At 50.5% G+C, this 6,000-nt stretch overlaps 1 protein-coding gene across 2 annotated transcripts in view; it reads right to left on the bottom strand.

Annotated features, from left to right (window-relative positions):
* Positions 1 to 4,078, bottom strand: part of NAP1L4 (nucleosome assembly protein 1-like 4) — a 54,013-nt gene extending 49,935 nt beyond the window's left edge. For both annotated transcript variants that reach the window (XM_011988194.1, XM_011988195.1), the window contains exon 1: positions 4,067 to 4,078. The gene's annotated coding sequence lies outside the window, so the exon portion shown is untranslated. The remainder of the gene's footprint in view (positions 1 to 4,066) is intronic.
* Positions 4,079 to 6,000: the final 1,922 nt, after the last annotated feature.

The following is a 6,000-nucleotide window of genomic DNA, read 5'->3' as shown; positions in this document are numbered from 1 at the left end:
AGGTCAGGAGATCGAGACCATCCTGGCTAACATGGTGAAACCCCGTCTCTACTAAAAATACAAAAACAAAATTAACCAGGCATGGTGGCCTGTAGTCCCAGCTACTCCAGAGGCTGAGCCAGGACAATGGCGTGAACTGGGGAGGTGGAGCTTGCAGTAAGCCGAGATCATGCCACTGCACTCCAGCCTGGGCAACAGAGCGAGACTCTGTCTCAAAAAAAAAAAAAAAGAAAAGAAAAGAAAAAGAAACTAATTAAAACAAAAACAAAAACCGTAAAAACCCCTCAGAGGTGACCGGTGCATAGCTGAGCCCTGACCCACACAGCGTGCTCAGTCCTGTCTGGCCATCTGTGTTTTAGGAGAGGGTGTGTGTGCTCTCAATTCCTATTTTACTTATTTAGACTTTCAGACTTTTCTACAGTGGTCATGCTTTATGCTTTGTGGAAGCATAAACAAGGAAAGAAACGACACAAGAACCTGGGCATTTGAAGTTTTGAGGGTCCTTCCTCCCATCTAATAAAGTCTCTAGTCCATTTGCAGTAATGGGATCCAGCTGCTCCTGGATGTTGGGCTTGGTGGGGGGTGGCATCCGGGTGGGTGGAGCCTCTGAGGGAGCTGGGCTGTGGGGCTGGGGGCAGCTGGACCTGCTCCCTGCGAGATCTGCTGGAACTGGAATGATTGTGGTGGTGGTGTTCTCTTGGTGGCTGGTGGTTTCTCTCCTTGGAAAGTTCTCCTTTGGAAATAGAGTCTTCACAGATGCAATTAGGTAATGAGGTCGAATGGGCAGATTGCTTGAACGCAAGAGTTTGAGACCAGCCTGGGCAACACGATGAGATCCCATCTCTACCAAGTATCTAAAACTTAGCCAGGCATGGTGGTGCATCTATAGTCCCAGCTGCTTGAGGGCTGAGGTGGGAGGATCACTTGTGCCTGGGAGTTGGAGGCTGCAGTGAGCTGTGATCATGCAGTGGCCTGGGTGACAGAGCAAGACCAAGACCCTGTGTCAAAAAAAAGAAGTCCCCAGATGACAGACATGCAACCAGGGCTGAGGACCACTGGGATCAGGACTCCCAGGGTAGCCAGCATTCGGTGGGTTTCATCCGTTTTCCCAGCGCTGCCTCTGCCAGGCCTCAGGCATGAGCGCACCTGTCTACAACCCCTCTGCCATCTCAGCCTTCTCCAACCTGGAGATCAGGAGTCCCCTCCAGAGGCTGCCTTGCCTGTGGTTCTGCTCCTGGCTGCCTTGTGCTCAGTGGGGTTCCGGGAGACAGTCCTGGACAGACACCACGTGGTTCTCCTTCACATGGCCAGCACCTGGAAAAGTGCCTGGCACTTGGCGAGCTGTGCCCTTACCTGGGTGCTACTGACAATGGCTACACCTTGGCCTGGAAGTAGAGGCAGGAATCACTGTCCCATTAAACAGAGGAGAAAACAGAGAAACCCCTGTAACGCCCCCAGCTAAGTGGCTTTGGCCCTGGAGGGGACCATGCCCTTCACCTGCGGCGGGGCGCTACTCCTCAAACGACCTCGCAGCCGCCAAGAGCTGGAGCCTAGGCCTCAGAAATGCCCAAATCCTCCTCAGTGGGGTGGTGGCTCTGCCTATGGGGCATTAACAAAGTGGGGCCCTGGAGACATCCAAAAGAGGTGGCAGGTTTCTTCTGGTGTATGAAGAACAGAAAACACCCATGGCGTACTGCGCACAAAAGAGGGGTGCACAGTCAGGGAGTGACTTTGTAAACTTCACAGCCTCAGAAAGAAGGCATCTGGAAGACTGTACCCCAAATGTTGCAGGGATTTGAGAGGTAGGGCACAGGGCCTTTCAGTTTCTACTTTATATTGGAAATTTTCTATATTATTTATTTTTAAATAATGAATACATGACTTTTTATAGTAAAGACACCAAAGATTGCTCTTTGTGGAAAAACAGGAAGATGTAAATCTGGCTCTTACAGCTGAACAGAGCTTTCATGTACACAAAAGAAACACTTTTCACAGGCAAACTAATATTATACAAGTTAAGAAAAGTGTCCACCCCACATTGATCAAGAAGGATCTGCTGCAGCCTGACAGCAAGATACTGCAGGGTAGGGAGGTGCTGGGGTCCTCTCGGGGACCAAGCCAGTGGCCTGGCCAGCCAGCATGTTGTCACTGCAGGCCCTCGACCCAACCTGGGGAGACTGGAGGAAGTTGGGGGAGGGCAGGGAGAAGGCACACCGGGTAGTGGGCACTCAGAGGGAGTAAACTCCAGGCAGAAAATCGGCCCAGAATTACTCTGAATGGGGGAGGGGGTGTGAAACAGGGGCCACAGCCTGACCCTACTCCAGTCCAGGTAGAGCCAGGCCTTCATCAGCTGTGGGGACCAGGTGTGCCCCTGGCGATCTGAATACGTTTTTGTGCACTCACCACTGGAAACGGGGGGGCACAGGCCACTCCTTCCTGTCTCCTTGGATGGCACCGTGGCCTTGGGCCAACCTCCGCTCACCCCAGTCGTGGCAGCTACAGACAAGGGTATTTCCTCATGGCCCCGTTGTCAGGACATTTGATACATGGTTTCCAGCACAGGCTGGTAGAGAGGATACACTGTGGAAGGGATTGCTGCTGCTGGGGTGACCGCTGGGCTTCATCAGTTTCCTTGGCTGAAGGATACTGAGTTACCGGCTTCAGGCTACTTTGTATCTCATTAAAGACACATCTGGAGGCAGCCGCCATCACCACACTAACAAAATTAGCAAAAATCTTGACTGTCATCCAATACCTGGTCATTCAAATTTCTTGATTTTTTTTTTTTTTTTTTTTTTTTTGAGACAGTGTTTCACTCTTGTTGCCCAGGCTGGAGTGCAATGGCGCGATCTCAGCTCACCGCAACCTCTACCTCCTGGGTTCAAGTGATTCTCCTTCCTCAGCCTCCTGAGTAGCTGGCATGCACCACCATGCCCAACCAATTATTTTGTATTTTTAGTAGAAATGGAATCTCTACTAAAAATGATCTGCCCGCTTCGGCCTCCCAAAGTGCTGGGATTACAGGTGTGAGCCACCACACCCAGCCCCCCTTGAAATGTCTTTACAGCAGGTTTGTTCAAATCCTTCAAAGATTATCCCTCAAACCTGGTGGTTTTGTTTCTTGAGTCTCTCCCAGTCCTTTTTTATGGCCTATTCTGCTCCCTTTGATGCAGGCATATTGAAGACACCAGCTGGGTATCTGGCAGAATGCCCCACCTTCTGCACACATGTGGTGGCTGCTTCATGGCCTCACCTGCATTGTCCCTCTGGGTCCAGTATTTCCTGCAGACAAGAGGTGAGCTGGACAGCCTTGCTCCTAAGGGGCCTCTAGCCCAGCAGCACAGGCCACAGCTGGGAGACTGCAGGAATGCAGAATCTCGGGCTCCTCCTAGGTCTGAACTGGAATTTGTGTTAACAAGCAATCCTGGGCAGTTTATATTCTCATTCAAGGTTGAGGAGCCCTAGCCTAAAAGCTTCATTCAATACTGACTTATACTTTTAGAGGAAATTCTTCTTTTTGTGGGGGGTGCTGAGAGCCAGAGCCCGGCATCAGAAAGTAACACATATCCCCTCCTGGAAACCTACAAGCCACGCACAAGGTGACACTTTGGCACCACGAAATTATCCAGCACCTACCAGCTTTCACCCAGGGGTCTCACCTTCCATGGTCAGCCCCTGCCTGAATCAATGACTTCATTTGGGGCTGCAGAATGGAGATGTCTGATCCTGGTGCTTCTTCCCTTAGCTGGCATCTCTGGGGAAAGAACAACTTTCTCCTTTCAGCTAGGGCCATTTCTGAAATACACTTCCCATGCAAGGTGAAATACTTGGTTCTGTCACCAATGAGTAACTCTACAGAAAGGAGCTGACACAGGAGCCACCTCCAGTAATGACAATATGTTTTAGCTTTCTCTATTTTTGAGAATAAATAGATGCCTGGGTTTTGATTAATCTTTTTTTTTTTTTTTTTGAGAGAGAGTCTTGCTCTGTCACCCAGACTGGAATGCAGTGGTGTGATCACAGCTCACTGCAGCCTCCACCTCCCATGCTCAGGCAGTCCTCCAACCTCAGCCTCCTGAGTAGCTGGGATCACAAGTGCACCACCAAACCTGCCAATTTTTTTTATTTTTAGTAGAGATGGGGTCTCACTATGTTGCCCTGGCTGGAATCATTCTTTTCAATGTTCAAATTGTCCCAAACTTAGCCAGTAGGAGCTCCTGAAGCCTTATTTTACAGTAAGTACAGGCTCCCAGAAAACTGCAAAATTTGTTTCCTGATGGTCACACCTTGCCTGGCCAGAGTTCATGATCAACATAGGAGACTGACATTGGTACAATGTGTGTGACTCTACGTTGTGTTATCACACATGCAGATTTGTGTGATCACCATGGCAACGAGAACATGGACGTGCCCTCCCCACCCACCCCCGCCCCCCGCTGTCCCTGTACAGTCACTCCCCCAACCTGCCCCCCGCTGTCCCTGTACAGTCACTCCCCCAACCTGCCCCCCGCTGTCCCTGTACAGTCACTCCCCCAACCTGCCCCCCGCTGTCCCTGTACAGTCACTCCCCCAACCTGTCCCCCGCTGTCCCTGTACAGTCACTCCCCCAACCTGCCCCCCACCATCTTTAACCCCAGCTACCACCATCTGTTCTCTATTCCTACAGCTCAGATTTTGAGAATGTTATCTACATGGAATCACACAGTAGGCAACCTTTCAGGGGTGGCTTTTCCACCCAGCAGAATGCCCCTGACACATACCACCCAGCTGCTATGTGTCACTAGCTTGTCCAGTGTCCTTCTGACCTGACTTCTTGGTGTTCGAAGGCTCCCCTTTTGGGGCACAAGAGTGCTTGGCTGCTACTGCTGCTGCAGACCTGGAACTGGCCATTTCTCCAGGGGGTAGGGGGATGGGATTTAGAGCCCCAGATCGGGGCTGGGGCTGCTCACTGCCACCAGGGCTGCCTTGCTTCTCCACCCTTCCCATCTACACAGCCAAGAAACAACCTACTTTTTAAAATCACAAGTTACTTCATATTTTCTAATTCATATTTAATAGTAAAGTGCTTTTCCTTGACTTCTTTGATTTTTATCCTTGTATTTTTTTCTCTTACATTAAAAACTTGGTTGCTAGGCTGGGCACAGTGGCTCACACCTGTAATCCCAGCACTTTGGGAGGCTGAGGTGGGCGGATCTCTTGAGGTCAGGAGTTCAAGACCAGCCTGGCCAATATGGTGAAACCCCATCTCTACTAGAAATACAAAAATTAGCTGGACTTGATGGCACGTGGCCGTGGTCCCAGCTACTTGGGAGGCTGAGGCAAAAGAATAGCTTGAACCCAGGAGGTGGAGGTGGTTGCAGTGAGCTGAGATCCGGCCATTGCACTCCAGCCTGGGCGACAGAGCGAGACTCCGTCTCAAAAAAAAAAAAAAAACAAACTATTGGATTGTTTGACTTTTCTGCACCTTTTTTGACCTTAGAAGATACCCCATTAAAGATGTGTAGCAAAAAATGGCCAATTCTCAGAAAGTTCAAATTCTTGAGGTTGCCAATTTGATTTATCGTTTTGTGCCGGATGGTACTTTCTGAAATAGCCACAGTAGTATTTCCCATCCCTTCTGGAACCCAGTAATGCCCATCACAGGGTGGTGTCTATGCCTCCCCCTCCCCATGGATGTGGGTGGGCCTGGTGACGGCCTCCACTAGGGAGGACAGTGGAAGTCAGGACATGACCTCCGAGGTTAGATCCTAAAAGGCCAGACAGCTCCCGTCTCTCTCTCTCTCAGGACTTGCACCTTTGGAGCTACAGGCTGCTGCGACAGAAATCAGCCACCCTGAAGCCGCCAAGCTAGAGAGACCACACAGAGATAAAAGGTGCCCAAGCAGCCCCAGTATGGGACCCAGGCACAAACCTAGAGATGACCCCATCTGCCTGCAACTGAAAACCAATCCGCTGAGTCCAGTCAATCCAGAGCCATGAGTTATTAACATGATCGTTGTT

This window comes from Mandrillus leucophaeus, unplaced genomic scaffold (assembly GCF_000951045.1).
Source record: "Mandrillus leucophaeus isolate KB7577 unplaced genomic scaffold, Mleu.le_1.0 Scaffold325, whole genome shotgun sequence".
NCBI lineage: Eukaryota > Metazoa > Chordata > Mammalia > Primates > Cercopithecidae > Mandrillus > Mandrillus leucophaeus.
Note: the sequence above shows the minus strand (reverse complement) of the source record. Positions and strands in the feature narration are given on the sequence as shown.